The 16,447-nt window shown below is 42.4% G+C and overlaps 2 protein-coding genes across 2 annotated transcripts in view; one reads left to right on the plus strand and one right to left on the minus strand.

The window, feature by feature from the left end:
- LOC144597265 (muscarinic acetylcholine receptor M5-like) overlaps window positions 1-4,137 on the minus strand; it is a 29,886-nt gene extending 25,749 nt beyond the window's left edge. Inside the window, exon 1 of the mRNA XM_078406373.1 lies at window positions 3,680-4,137. The gene's annotated coding sequence lies outside the window, so the exon portion shown is untranslated. The remainder of the gene's footprint in view (window positions 1-3,679) is intronic.
- aven (apoptosis, caspase activation inhibitor) overlaps window positions 1-16,447 on the plus strand; it is a 78,866-nt gene that overhangs the window by 15,479 nt on the left and 46,940 nt on the right. The gene's annotated exons all lie outside the window — the stretch shown is intronic.

A 16,447-nucleotide genomic window follows, 5' to 3' on the forward strand; every position in this document is an offset into this window, starting at 1 on the left:
ACATGTACCTGGGTACAGTGAAATGCTTTGTTTTGTGTAAAATCGCACCTCACCTAGGCAGTACACAAGTCTCGCCACATTTTGTCGCCGCCAAAGTTACAAAAGTTCAACGAACAGTCCTATCTACTGCCTGCCGCCCTACGCAGCAGCACCTCCCTCTCTATCTTTGGATCCTCCATTTTCAGCAGTCCTCCGCCGGGTCCTCCCCATTGTTCTCCCCATTGCTTTCACTGTTTTAGTTTAGTTTAGAAATACAGCATGCAAACAGACCCTTCAGCCCACTGAGTCCGTGCTGACCAGTGATCCCCTTACACGAGCACTATCCTACCCACTAGGGACAATTTACAATTCTTACCAAAGCCAATGAATCTACAAACCTGTACGTCTTTGGAATGTGGGAGGATACTGGAGCACCCGGGGAAAACCCACATGGTCACAGGTAGAATGTACAAACTCTGTACAGACAGTACCGGTGGTCAGAATCGAACTTAGGTCTCTGGCGCTGTACGACAGCAACTCTTCCGCTGCACCACCTTGCCCCGCTGCTGATGAAGGGAAATTAGTTTATTGTGGAATGAATGTTGAAAATGACAGGGATGTCCTGCTATGTGGGTAAGGTTAGCCCAGCTATTTCAGTGATTTCCTTCTGCTGCTCTTTTTGCTTTTTCCAAATTTCCAAATTAATCTTTTTGCTGCTCATTCGGTCTCCTTAATTCCCGTTCCAATACTGATTCTTTATCTTTGCACATAGAACTGATAAGATAACATTATGACTTGCATGCCTTTCAGAATTTTTATGTGTAAGCATATTTTGTGCATTAAATGAATAAATTTACTGGAAATGTCACACACCAGAATAACTATTTGCTCTCAATAGTGGATACTCCATGCAGTTAATCTATTTCCTCTGGAAAATTTGCTTTCTGCTTGACAAGTTACAACTCTATTTAAGTTCAGGCACTATCTATAGAGTGGCACCTTGGGCACAGCATGGAACAATTATACACACTTGAATTAGCAGTTATGGCTTTTTAAAATAGTCAGTAATTTGTGGAATGTGGCTATTTGTTGTATTACAGTCTCTCATGCTTCACTAAGTGTTTGCAAGCGTAATGAGGTTTGTGGACAACAACTTACATTTCATAGTCGTGCGCTTTCACATTATTTCATCCCATTCTACGATAAACGTTTCACTAAGCGGACCAGAAAAAGCCAAAAACATACAAGGAGGCTCTCCAGGGTTTAAGGCATGGACATAGTGACAGCAGGGTTGCATATGTAAAGTTTAGGAAGAAAAGGGTTTTAATGTTGCTTTTGAAAGCATTAGGATGACAAAGATGATGGATTTTGAGAAGAAATTTCAGAAGGCAGGAGCACAGTAGCTGAAGGAATGAGGAATAATTTTGAGCCAGAGGGATGAAAGATGTGAGGAAGCATGTTTGACTGAAGGAGATTAGGGTCAGCAAAGCATCTGATTTGAACATCAGGATGGAAGATTTATAATGGATTCTTAGATTGTGGATATGATTATGATACTTTTGTGTGATGTGACGGACAGTACTTAATTTGTAAATGGATGTTGGGAGTTGAGTGTTATGAGACACAGAGAATGGTGGGTATATGGAACGAGCTACCCGAGGAGGTAGTTGAGGCAAGTACATGGATAGAAAAGATTTAGAGGGATATATATAGGCCAAACGTGTACAGGTGAGGCTAGTGTAGATGGGGCATCTTGGTTGGCATGAGCAAGTTGGACTGGAGGGCCTGTTTCTGTGCTGTGCTGCCTGACTCTATGACAAGTCAAACCTTGATGTGATAGACAAAGATTAGCATTGTTGGTGGAAGATGAACCTCGGGCAGAAATAGCAAAATGACTGCTTTTAAAAAAACAAAAAAAAACATGAAGTCTTACTTGTATTCAATCATTACATCTTTGATTTTGAAAGCCTATCTGAAAATATATTCAATCCAATGAAGATGATTCTTGCAGGACAAATATCATACTGGTCTTTCTTTTTGGCACTAGTGCAATGTTTATTAACTTAATGTTGAAAGCAACATTGTCAGGATTTTATTCATACATTTTGTCTATTCAAAATACATGGCTGTTTTATCCACGTATTCCTTTTATAGTTAATTACTCCGTTCAATGTTGTTGGCAGCATTCAGGGGCCACAACTAAGTAGGTGTTCTTGTATGTGAATGACAATTTCAGTCAGCTTTGTTGCCTTGGCATGCAACACAGTTGACTTTAATGACGGCTTTCCTAGGTTTGCACAAGTATATATATCATTAAAGGAATGGGTCACCATAAATGGAGGACCTCTAGCCAATTATCCCTTGTTACACTTTCAACACTGCATTAGCTAAAATCACTTTGATGTGAACTTGAGATGTTCCTGGTTCGCTGAAACTATTGGCAGAATATGCGTGACATTATTTGGTACATTTTATTACCAAGTCTCAGTGTAAGATTTTTCTTGAGTGAAAGTTATAAATGCTCAATTTGGAGTTCTTTTGATTCAGTAAATTCCATGTGTTATTTAGAGAAACATATTATTAAAAAAGGGAGCCTATGAAATCCGACTCATCAGAGGAACCTCTCAAAGCCTGAGTATTCTTTTGCAATAGCGTCAGTCAGTTTTATTTTGCTGTTAATTTCACACTACCAGTAGAACTATATAATCCTGAATGAGTAAAATAGAAGCTTGCTAACTATTGGGGACAAAAAGAAAATCATGAATGGAATTGGTTGTTAGACCAGTAGAAAGTATGAGGAAAGCATCTTGAATATTTGGAGTGCTTTATTTACTGAGAGGCATGCGGTCTCACGGTATGATTTCCATTCTTGGACCATGTTTCTCAGCTCCTTTCCCCCACCATTCCAAAGCACCTCTCTTCTGCAGCACCAAATATTAAATAATGTAGCTCAACAAAGTATTATGATACTTTAAAGTAATTTTGGAATATAAAATTGTCGTGTCCTATGTTTCTAATTTGATCATTTCTGCATCTAAGCTCTGTGCTTTTCTTTGCATGCAATTTTTTGATGAGAGCATATCATTCCTTAGTTATTTGATGCTTCTGCATTTCCTTCCATGAAATTGAACAAATATGTAATGCAGAATTGAGATGGCGAACAAATATGAATGTGTGGAGTAATTAAATGCCAATTTTGGTTGTGTGAACGTGTATGCCAGTTTTTGTTTGAATTGGAACGTAGCTATTTGAAGAACTAGCAATCAATTTTATTGTCTAAATTATTTTATGTTATGATTTACTTTACAGAAACATTTAGATGTGTGGCTGAATGTGAATATTGTGCGCCTTTTGACCAAATTCTAATTTAACCAAGAATCTTTTGCAGGCTTTTGACTCTGTATTTAAAATACACATGCTCACATAGGAATACATAGAGAATACACATAGGAATAGAAACTGTACAATATGTTAAAGGGCATAGTCTGCAAATAATCTGTGTACCAGTAAAACAGGACTGTGTAATATCCAACCACACAAAAAGATTATGCATACATCTTAAAATGGCTAAAGTATCAATATGTAGCATTTTGCTAATCAGTCATATAAGATAACACAATCCACACATTTTTAAAAAGCGCAACGAACAATCTACTAACAAAATAACAGTATGCATGCATGCTGTTTCATTTTCACTAACCAGTATTCTCCGAAGCTCTGAATCCAAATGTAACAAGAGTCTGAAGATAGCTGGCTAAGCACTCCGCTATAGCTCTCTCCCATCTGTTTTTTTTCCCTTTGAATACGTGAAATCCAGTTATTAGCACATTTTTCCTCCTTAAAGCCGATGTCCTTCAGAAGCTCTTACTCCCTTTTTGTCATCTCCACTGTATGATGATGACTCGGACTTCTCCTCACATTCTGCATGAGGAAACAACATTGACAGCTATAAAAAATTAAAAGCTGTCACTTCTGTTTACACAGTAAGGCCAAATCAACTGATCTGAAATAATTCCGAGGTTCACAATGACTTAAAAAAAATTCAACAATAGCTGAAGCTCTTGTAACGTGCTCTGTTTGTTCTGCTGGTGACTATTGTCCTTTGCAATTAAAGTCTGCTGCTCATCAGCATAAGAGCTGAAACCAGGGGGCCTTTGCTGGAAGTTTACAGGTTTGCATTTTCAGTTTGAAGAGGTGGTGATATATGTACATCTTGTCCTCTGTGTCGGCTTCTAGCAACTACATTGTACATGTGAAGAGATTTTTTTTTAACTTAAAGGGCAGGATATGTCGTAATCTCTTGGGAGAATGAGAATGTATGGCATTGAGACTGCTGATATGAGCTGTTCAGTTTATGCAATGACATGCTTTCATACATAGTAAACCAATTAATTACTGTATTTGAAGGATTGCAGTAATTGCAAATTGGGGGAGCAAGTGATACTGTAACTACTGATTGTTTCACCTTGTTTGCATTTGAAAAGCCTGTTCATAAAGGATTAATTTAAATAATAATTAATAGATCTGACTTGCTGTCATTTTTTACATTTTTGTTACAATACTATTTCTGTCACTGTATTTTATTGTCAAATTGTTACAAAAGATGTTCATTTCTGTTGTAAATTGTATTAGTCACATAGTAAAGTGACGCACTGAGTACCATTTAACATCGACCCAGCAAACTATCACGCTACTATTCGGGTAAGCAAAGCACGCAATACGATTTCGGGAGCTGGATAAAATTATGCCACATTTGATCATCAGTCAGGTGTCTAGTTGGTTGATGTGAATTATGCAAGGGTTACTGACATTTTTATGAGAAACACTTTTAAGACAAACTCGAGCACAAATTTAAAGTTATTTTATTTTGCATGGTAGGTGCAATGCCATTTTGATGTTACTTACAGCTTCGAATTAATAGGGTCAATTCGCCTTATTCTGCATTGGATAACTGCACATCTGTGAATTCATGGAGCCACTTTCATGCCTCATTGAATTTGTGGTTTTATGTTGATTTTACAGCGCAAGTGTGCACTTGATTGGCTAATGCACAAATTATCTTCTGTTGGCTGCTTCCAAAAATGTGCCTTTCCTTATGCTTGAGAAACCAACACCCATCTTTGTACCATGAAAACCTGGGACTACTAGTGTGCACAAGAACCGGTTTCAAGGAATTAAACTTGGGCAGCTGGCTGCCAACATCTCACTGTCAAATTGTTCTATACCAAAGCTGACGAACAATTTGAAAAGGGCAGATGAATGATAGTCGAAGGTGGGCTTTAGTTTGCTGCCACAGCACATCTGTTTTCTGTCTCCTACTCTGCGCCGATGAAACTCTTTGATGCTTTAAAATGAGCATGTCTTCATATGATGAGGCAGATGGCAATCTTGTGGACACCACATTTATTTCAATAACGTCATGTCACTACCATTATTCGTACTTGGATAGAATGTAAGTGCCATTCATGGTTCTGTTGTCATTTATTGCTCTTCTTTTATTAATTGACACCATTTTCAATTGCTGTTGCCTAATGCCATCACCCCCTTTGTCATTTAATCAGTACTGCCTTACACGTATCACACACCATTTACCTCTTTACCCCTACCCTGAGCTATTGATAAAGACAAAATAGAATTGTGCTCAGTTTTGGTCACCCTAATACAAGAAAGATGTTGTTAAGCTGGAAAGGGTGCAGAGAAGATTTACAAGGATGTTAAACTGTAAGGGAGAGGTTGAGCAGGCTAGGACTTTACTTGGAGCGCAGGAGTAGAGAATCAAGAACCAGTGGACATAGGGTTAAGGTGAGAGGCAAAAGATTAATAGGAACCCGATGGGTAAATTGTTCACACATAGAGTGGTAGGTAACAGGAACCAGCTGCCAGAGGAGGTAGTTGAGACAATACTTTCAAAACATTAAAAAAATATTAGGATAGGTACATGGATAGGAAAGGTTTTGAAGGATATTTGCCATATGCAGGCAAGTGGGTCTAGTGTAGATCGGCATATTGGTCGGCATGGGTAGGTGGGATGTAGGGATTGTTTTCATGCTGTGTGACTCTAAATATATAAAATTTGTCTGTAAAAGGTCATAGGGGTACAGACACAAGCAAAAGCATTTGTCATGAGGGATAAGTAAATGTTAGAGAATCAAATAATTGTTTTGTGTACATCTTCATGAGGAAATTAGTCTGCCAAAACATAGTAATAACGAACTGTAGATGCAGGTTTATACCAAAGAAAGACACAAAATGCTGGAGTAACTCAGCAGATCAGGCAGCATCTCTGGAGAACATGGATAGGTGATGTTTCGGGTTGGGACCCTTCTTTAGACTGATTGCCGGGGGAGCATGAAAGAAAACTGGAATAGAGGAGGGGCTGGTCAGAGCATGGCCGGTAATAGGTGAATACGGGCGAGGGTTTTTTTTTTATAGGCAAATTTCTGGACAAAGGCCAGAGATGAAAAGACGGGTGTGAGGCCAAAAAGGATAAAGAGGTGTGATTTGTGAAACTTGAGGGTAGAAGAGTTGCGAATTGTGTAGCCGGTGAAAATAATGCAGATGGAGGGGGCAGGGCAGGGGAGGGGGAAGGGAGAAACTGGTGCAAGGTCAGCCAGGGTTAAGGGAAGGGAAGGGGGGAGGACCTTGGGGGAGAAAGGAGAGGGGGAAGGGGGTGGTTTGTGGGGTAGTTACTTAAAGGGTAACTCAATGATAATTCAATGTTCATACATATGGGACTAGGGACTAGAGATTCAAAGAACCTGATGATCTACGTCCAAGAGTTTGAAAGTAATGCTTTGGAGATGATAAACGGAGATAGTTAGCTTGCAAACTTCAATAGATACTGAAATTGTTTTTTGGGTATCGATACGTAGCAATATACATGAACAATTCTAGTACCTAGAGAATGGATGCCGATCCCACCATTTGAAAATGGCGGGAGAGAGTGCATGGAGAACCACCAACTTGCTAGACTAATATCAGTGGTAACGAAAATGCTGGAATTTACAATGGAAGATTAAATACACCTTGGAGTGAATATTATAATTAAGCAGAAGCAGCATAGACTTATGAAACAAAAGACTAATCTTCTGGAGATCCTTGAGGGAGAACCAGTGGATGTGGTGTATGTGGAAGGCTTTCAATAAGGTCCCACACAGGACCTTGGTTGACAAGGTTGGAACACATTGAATTGGAAGTAATATACTGATATAGATTTAGAAATGGTTATCTGACATAAAACAGAGTGGGAATAAACAGTTAGTTCTCAAATTGGCAGGCGGTGACTACTGGGTCATCACAGGGATTGATAATTGAGTCCCAGCTTTTCACAATCTGACAATTATATAGCTGAGGGGTCTAAGTTATATTTTCAAGTAAGCTTTCAATGCTAAAATAGGCAGAAATGTGAATGTGGAGGAGGATGTAAAGAGGCTTCAAGAGGTTATGGACAAGCAGAGTAAGTGGGCAGGAATGTGATGGATGGAATATTATGTGAAAAAATTTGAGTGCTCATAACAGTAAAGTGGAGTATTTGTTAAAAGTCGAGAGATTGGGTTAATGTAATTGTTCAGAGAGATCTAAGTATGTTTGGCATGTGTCACTGAAGGCCAGCATGCAGGTGAAGCAAACAGATGGGAAGGCAAATGGTAGGCTAGCCTTTATCATGAGAGGATTTGATAAGTCATACAGCGTGGAAACAGGATTCTCAGCCTAACTTGCGTATGCCGACAAAGTTGCCAAATCTACAACAATCCCACCTGCCCGCGTTTGGCCCATATCCCTCTAAACCTTGGAATAATGGAGTAATAAAGTCAAATGCACTTGTTTCACAGTCTGGTGACATCACCAAGTTGTATTTGCCACAGAGGAAATGCATTTGAGATTTGCCAGGGATGGTGGATTTGCCATTGAGGAGAAATTGAGTGGATGCAGACTGTATTCTCTCGAGTTAAGATGAATGAGAAGAGAGCTCATCAAAATCTTTTTTCGACCCCGGGACACAGGCAATCGGGTGAGGAGAGAGACGTCGGTTTGCGGGCCAAGGGCAACGTAGCAGGCCCTGCAGCAGCCTGGGGCTCACCAGAAACAGGAGCCACTCCAGTACAACAAGCACATGGATGAGACTTTGGATTTTTTGTAAATGATGCCAAAATATGACAACTCGTGCAAGTGTGGTCTATGAAAAAAGAACGTGCAGTGCACGCGTGATAATACAGCACCATTGATCCAGTGATTGATTGAATGTTTTCTCTGGGTTAGGAATTCAGGACCAGGGAACATAGTTTGGGGCCCTTTAGGACTGAGGTGAAGAGACATTTCCTCATTTCCTCACACAGAGGGTGATGAACAGCTGTAGTCCACCCCCCCCCCCCCCCCCCCAAGAACTATGGAAGTTCAGTCATTGTGTTCATTCAAAACAGAGATTGATACATTTCTCAGGATTGAGGGGGAAAGAGGATGCGGGGGTGGGAAATGAAACTGAGAAAGAGGATCGACCTTGAATTTGGTGAATGCAAAAGCAAACACGAAGGGTCAGGTAACCTGCTGATGCAATTGCCATAACTGTACTGCAGTAATTTAAACTTTTTCCTATAGCAACAGGTACTATAACAACATTTAAAAGACATTTGAACAGTTACATAGATAGGAAAAGTTGAGATGGATATGGGCCTATTGTCTATAATGCTCTCATTTAATGCAGGCTTCTCTTTTTGGGTGGGGCCTTGACCATTCTTTTGATTCTTTGGATGTTCACGCCTAGCATCATGCATAGAGACAGCAGGAATTGCCAGCCCCACTGAAAGGTAATCCAAATAAATCTTGTGGCAGGTTTTGATGAGAACTTCTGTTTTAAGAAGCCACCACCACCACATTGGGAGATTGGCAAGATGAGCCTGCCAAGTATAACCGTGTAGAGGATTCTGAACTTGAACTTCAGCACACATATGTTAAGAGTTGTGCACACAAAAAAAAACTGTTCCCTCCAATAGAAATTGATGCTGGTATTTTGATGTTTCAGTTATGTTTCCAGAGATATTTATAAGTTGATAAGTCATAGGAGCAGAATTGGGCCATTTGGCCCATCGAGTATACTCGATGGCTGATCTGTCTTTCCCACTCAACCCCATTCTCCTGGTTTCTCCCCATAATCCCTGAAACTCTTGCTAATCAAGAACCAATCACTCTCCACTTTAAAAATACCCAATGACTTGGCCTCCACAGCCATTTGTGGTAATGAATTCCACAGATTCACCAATCTCTGACTAAAGATATTCCTCCTCATATCCATTCTCAAGGCACATTCTTTTTAATCTGAAGCTGTGCCCCCTGCTCTTAGACTCTCCCACTAGTGGAAACATCCTCTCCACATCCAATGTGTATTTCTGTGAATATTCTGTGTATTAAGAAATCTGCCTGTTTGAATGTGTTTGACAGATAATTGCCTTAACATCTAGAATTAGAGTACCGCTATGTTTTAAGATAAAACTGAGTATTTGAAAAATATTCTAGATTTGAAGGAGTCCTTTTTTAAAAAAAAAACTTTAAAAAAGGTAACATGTGTACAGAGCCATTGAGTCATGCAGCATGGAAACAGGCCTTTTGGCCATGATAGTCACTGCAGGCCATTAAGCACCAACACAAATTTTTACACATTGATTATTTTGGTCAAATGGCATGACATTGCGAATCTTCAAAATGTTCAATAAACAGAAAACCCCTGCAGTTTGTGCAGAATGTATAGCAAATCAACTCTTAAACTTTATCTTAATGTACAATGCTATATAGTTATAAAGGAGGATATTAGGGATAATTAGGCTTGGGCAACAGTTTTTGAGTACCTTTTTATGACTGTTTTCTGACACTTGTGGAATCTGGCGTTTCCAGCTGTGAAATAGATAGTCTGTGAAATAAGTCGAGTTTATTGTCATTTGCACAATGAAAGTCCTGCTTGCAGCAGCAACAAAGGCACATAGAGTTAGATAGCACACACAAACATACATTATGCATGCATTATATATAAATTACACATAAACACGACAAGACATTGAAAAAAAGACTGCAAATTAACAAGATATGTGCAAAATACACAATTAGAAAACAAGTCAATAGCTGTGCAAGTGATGGCTGGTTGTGTTTTATTGCTGAGGTAGGATTAGGGTTGTGCTGGTCTATTCAAGAACCTGATCGTTGTAGGTTCCTGTACTTGTTCCTGTTCCTGAACCTTGTGGTGTGCAACTTCAGGCTTTTGTGCCTCCTGTCCGGTGATAGCAGTGAGAAGAGGACGTGGCCTGGGTGGTGGGAATCCTTGATGATAGATGCCTCTTACTTGATGCTTTTGATGGTGGAGAGGGCAGTGCCGGTGATGGGCTGGTTTGTCCACCATTCTGTACACCCTCTCGTGTTGGAATTACCATACAACCATTCAGGATACTTTTTACATAACAGAACAACTATTTCTTGCCCTAATGAGTCTAATTGTACTCTTGCTGACGGTCCGTTTATTGGATTCTGGATGCAGTTTGACTAACTTGCCTTTCTACATTGGGCGGATAGTGACTTGACGTTTGCTTGGCACAAGGCTGAAATAGAACTGACAAAACAAATTTATTCTCCTGTGATTAAGCATTGGTCTTGCCTTTGTGACAATATTGCTCACATTTATTTGTCAGTCTCTTATTTCTATCTGCTGGCTGCTGTGTTTTCTCACTACTTCAATAGTATTAATCTGATCCATGCTTTTTATATGCATTTCAAAAGTAGCTGGAATAATATAAAGTATATTCTGGATAAAAATAATGAATCACAGTCCAAAATCCATTCATTTGTGTTATTTCCGGACAATGCTCTGCGCCTGTTTTTAACCTCTTTCTCTTTTTAAAACTGTGAGAAGAAACAGGCCATTTAAAACTGAGGTGAGAAGAAACTTTTTCACCCAGAGAGTTGTGAATTTGTGGAATTCTCTGCCACAGAGGGCAGTGGAGGCCAAATCACTGGATGGATTTAAGAGAGAGTTAGGTAGAGCTCTAGGGGCTAGTGGAATCAAGGGATATGGGGAGAAGGCAGGCACGGGTTATTGATTGTGGACGATCAGCCATGATCACAATGGTGGTGCTGGCTCGAAGGGCCGAATGGCCGCCTCCTGCACCTACTTTCTATGTTTCTATTTTCATTTCTAACATTTATTGGGTGGTATAATGGCACAGCTCTAGAGTTGCTGCAATACAGTGCCAGGGACCCAGGTTTGATTCTGATTACGGGTGCTGTCTCTACGGGGTTTGCACGTTCTCCTTGTGACTACATGGGCTTTCTCAAGGTGCTCCGGTTTCCTCCCGCACTCCAAAGGGGTTTGTAAGTTAATTGATATCTTTAAATTGCCCCTATTATGTAGGATAAAACTAGTGTATGGGTGATCGCTGGTCGGCATGGACTCGGTTGGCCAAAGGACCTGTTTCCACACTGTATCTCTCAACTAAACTAAACTAAAGTTAAATGCAGGTATTTATTCACAGAGACCCTTCTTCTGAAGAAGGGTCTCGACCCGAAACGTCACCCATTCCTTCTCTCCCGAGATGCTGCCTGACCTGCTGAGTTACTCCAGCATTTTGTGAATAAATACCTTCGATTTGTACCAGCATCTGCAGTTATTTTCTTATACTATAAAGTTAAATGAAGTATATTCCCTCGCGCTTCTTTCTCATGTATTAGATGGTAGAAAAATTTGCGGTGTTAGAAGGTAGGTCATTTGCCAACTTCTGGCCTGTACCTTTGACTACCGGATTCACGTGGCTGATCCACTCATTTCCACCCGTCATCTGATCCAGATCCGTCAGCGAACTGTAATGATGAAGGACTCGTGACAGATGTCCCAGTCCGGATGATGCATTACTTGGAGGTGAACCTGCAGGTGCTCCCATGTGCCTGTCCTCTTACTTAATGGGTATGAGTTGTGGTTTTTGGAGTTGTTATCTTTATAGCATGTCTGGCGACAGCACATTATAAATAAACATTTGAAGTGTTCACAGCGGATTTCAGTACATCTGTTATAATTGGAAAGTTGCTAAAAATTAGTTCTTATGGGATTGAGAAATAATTTATATTGACATTCATAGTCTTACAGTGTGGAAACAGGCCCTTTGGTCCAACTTGCACACACCAGCCAACATGTCCCATCCACACGAGTCCCACCTGCCTGTGTCTTGCCCACATCCCTCTAAACCTATCCTATCCATATACCTGTCTAAATGTTTCTTAAATGTTGTGATAGTACCTGCCTCAACTTCCTCCTCTGGCAGTTCGTTCCATACACCCACCATCCTTGGTGTGAAAATGTTACCCCTCGTGTTCCTATTAAATCTTTTGGGGTGGCACGATGGCGCAGCAGTAAAGATGCTGCCTTACAGCGCCAGAGACTTGGGTCAAGTCAAGTCAAGTCAAATTTATTTGTCACATACACATACACGATGTGCAGTGAAATGAAAGTGGCAATGCCTGCGGATTGTGCACAGAAAAGAATTACAGTTACAGCATATAAATAAAGTTAATAAGTTACTATAGTGTAGACAAAAATTTAGTCTCTGGGGTTATAAAAGTTGACAGTCCTGATGGCCTGTGGGAAGAAACCGTCTCATCCTCTCCGTTTTTACAGCGTGACAGCGGAGGCGTTTGCCTGATCGTAGCAGCTGGAACAGTCCGTTACTGGGGTGGGAGGGGTCCCTCATGATCTTGCTTGCTCTGGATCTGCACCTCCTGATGTATAGGTCCTGCAGGGGGATGAGTGTAGTTCCCATGGTGCGTTCTGCCGAACGCACTACTCTCTGCAGGGCCATCCTGTCCTGGGCAGAGCTGTTCCCAAACCAGACTGTAATGTTGCCGGACAGGATGCTCTCTACAGCCCCAGAGTAGAAGCAATGAAGGATCCTCAGAGACACTCTGAATTTCCTCAGTTGTCTAAGGTGGTAAAGGCGCTGCTTTGCCTTACCCACCAGTGCGGCAATGTGCGTTGCCCATGTCAGATCCTCTGTGATGCGGACTCCCAAGTATTTAAAACTGCTCACCCTATCCACAGTAGACCCATTTATCTCCAGTGGCGTGTACGTCCTTGGATGTTTAGCCCTTCTGAAGTCCACAATCAGCTCCTTCGTTTTAGTGACATTCAAGAGGAGGCTATTGTCCTGACACCAGAGTGCCAGATCAGCCACCTCCTCCCGGTAGGCCTTCTCATCGTTGTTGGAGATCCGGCCGACCACCACAGTGTCATCAGCAAACTTGATGATGGAGTTTGAGCTGAACCTGGCCCCACAGTCATGTGTGTACAGTAGGGGGCTAAGGACGCAGCCCTGGGGGGATCCTATGTTCAGGGTGAGGGAGCTAGATGTGTGTTCCCCCATCCTGACCACTTGGGGCCTGGCAGTGAGAAAGTCCAGGACCCAGGCACACAGAGGGGTGCTAAGCCCCAGTTCCAGCAGCTTCTCAACCAGTCTGCTGGGGACTATTGTGTTGAATGCTGAACTAAAGTCAATGAACAGCATCCTCACATAGCCCCCCTGGTTGTCCAGATGAGAGAGAGCGGTGTGTAGAACCTGGGAGACCGCATCATCCGTGGACCTGTTCGGACGGTATGCGAACTGTAGTGGGTCCATGTTGCGAGGAAGGAGGGCGCAGATGTGCTTCTTGACTAGCCTCTCAAAGCATTTCATGACAACAGAGGTGAGGGCCACCGGTTGGTAGTCATTTAAACACGCTGAAGAGGCATTCTTTGGCGCCGGTACAATGATGGATCTTTTGAAGCATGCAGGGACCACGGACTTGGCCAAGGAGAGGTTGAATATTGTGGTGAGCACTGGAGCAAGCTGAGTAGCGCAAGACTTTAGCACTCGCCCAGATATACCATCTGGGCCTCCAGCTTTCCTCGTGTTCACACGCGTCAGAGCCCACGTCACCTCATGCTCGGACACCGAGAATGTGTGCACATCCCCGGCGGTGGATCCCCCTCCAGCCTCGCTAACCAGCGCCCCTTTGGTGCTGTTTTTAGACGGCGAGCTGGTGGTGTTACCCGTCTCAAACTGTGCATAAAAAGAGTTCAGGTCATCAGCTAAGGAAGAGCTGGCACTGCCGGTTGAGGGGGTGTTGGACCTGTAGCTAGTTATTGTCCGTAGCCCCTGCCAAAGGCGCCTGGTGTCCTGCTGCTCCATCTGTGACTCCATCTTGTCCCGGTACCTCCTTTTTGCATCCTTCACTGCCTTTCGCAGTCGGTAGGACTCTCCCTTGTAGCCGTCCATGTTGCCGGATGCCAGGCCAGAGTTGTAAGCAGCGGTGTGAGCATTCAAGGCCACGCGAATAGACCTGTCCACCCAGGGTTTTTGGTTAGGGAAGATACTGACCCTTACCGTGGGGATGATGGTATCGGCTATTGTGGCAATGAAGTCCGTAACCGCTTCCGCAAACTCACTGACGTCTCTGGAACTTGCTTGAAACATATTCCAGTCGACATCGCCCAGTGCATCCTGCAGCATGGCCTCTGAATGGTCAGACCACCGCTTTACGTCCTTCGTCACTGTCGCTTCCTGTACTATCCGTTGTTTATACTCCAGCAGCAGGAAAATGGCAGCATGGTAAGATTTTCCAAAAGGGGGGAGAGAAACGGCCTTGTAGCCTTTCCTGAACGGCGTGTAGCAGTGGTCCAAAGTTCTTTCCCCCCTGGTGACACACGTGATGTGTTGGTAGAAGTTGGGCATGACCTTTTTGAGATTTCCCCTATTGAAATCTCCAGCCACCAGCACAGCCGCATCAGGGTTCTTGTTTTGGTGTCGACACAACACATCGTGTAGGGTCGACAGTGCCACGTCGGTGTCCGCATGCGGTGGGATATAGACGGCTGTGATGATCACCGAGCTGAACTCCCGGTGTAGGTAGAATGGTCGGCATGAGATAGTCAGATGTTCCAGGTCCAGCGAGCAGGAACGAGAAAGCGTCTTAATATTTCCAGGATTGCACCAGTTATTATTGGTCAAGAAGCAGACTCCTCCGCCCCTGGATTTCCCGGATTCTTCCGTTCTGTCCGCCCGGAAAACAGTGAAGGACTCGGATGGGCAAATCACCTGGTCAGGCACCAGCGGGGTCAGCCATGTCTCAGTCAGACAAAGGATGTTACATGGTCCTTGCCCTCAGGTCATCCAGCTTGTTCTCCAGGGACTGGACGTTGGCCAGAAGTATGCTGGGCAGAGGTGGACGTAAGGCTTGGGTTCTCAGCCTGTTCCGAATCCCCCCTCGCTTCCCTCGGTGTTTTTTTTTACTTTCCCACGGACCTGCGCTCCCACTGCTGCTGCCGCGGTGCGCTCCTTTGATGATCTCTATCGGCCACGTTGATATATCGGTGAGTAGTGTACAGAATTAGGGTTCGATCCTGACTACGTGTGAGTTTCTGTACAGAGTTTGCACGTTCTGCCCGTGGCCTGCGTGGGTTTTCTCCGGGATCTCTGATTTCATCCCACACTCCAAAGATGTACAGGCTTGTAGGTTAATTAGCTTGGTGTAATTGTGAAATTGTCCCTGGGAATATGTTAGTATGCGGGAATCGCTGGTCGGTGCGGGCTCGGTAGGCTAAAGGGCCGTTTTCCACACTGTATCTCTGAACTAAACCAAATTAAACTTTTCCCCCTTACCTTAAACCTATGTCATTCCCCTACACTGGGCAAGAGACTCTGTGTGTCCATCTGTTCTATTCCTTTCATAATTTTGTACATTGTATGGAAGATGAGCTCTAGGTGTAACTATGAATGTAGAACACAGAATTGCTGCAAATATCCATGAAAATGGAGGTGCAGATACCCATTTATACTGTGGTTCCGCAACAAAGAATGTAACAGTGTTATTTTGAAATCATTGTCAACAAGATTGATACCACAATCATTAGAGAAATTAATATTCCTAGGAGACCATTCACACCTTGTCTATGGTGGGCTTCAAAAAGCTATGCACTAATCATACTTCTTAGCTTTTGATCCATAGCCTTGTAGTTATGGCATTTCAAAGTCATCCCATCCAGGTAATTTTTAAATGCAATTAGGGTTTCTGCCTCTTACCACCCTATTCTAATAGTGCATTCCATACCCCATAGTCCTCTGTATTAAGTTCTCAATCCTTTATTGATCCTTCTACATATAACAATGTATCAATACTTTCTGGTTCTTTGCTTCTCTACTGAAGAAAATTGATCCTTCCTCTGCATTTTATCCTCCCCAGATAAATTTTCACAGTTCCATTAAGTCTCCTTTTAATCTTTTCAGTTCCAATGAAAGTAAAACCAGCCTAAACAAAATAACAATACAAATAGTGTAAAGGATTATAACAGTTGCAGTTTCTGTCTCCTGTTGAAAAAATAGGGATGTTCTGCCTAACCAGATCACATTTGGTGTTGCAATTGGGATCACTTGCTGGCTATACTGGATAGGTTTGGCTTAAAGTTAAT

Source organism: Rhinoraja longicauda, chromosome 10, assembly GCF_053455715.1.
Source record: "Rhinoraja longicauda isolate Sanriku21f chromosome 10, sRhiLon1.1, whole genome shotgun sequence".
NCBI lineage: Eukaryota > Metazoa > Chordata > Chondrichthyes > Rajiformes > Arhynchobatidae > Rhinoraja > Rhinoraja longicauda.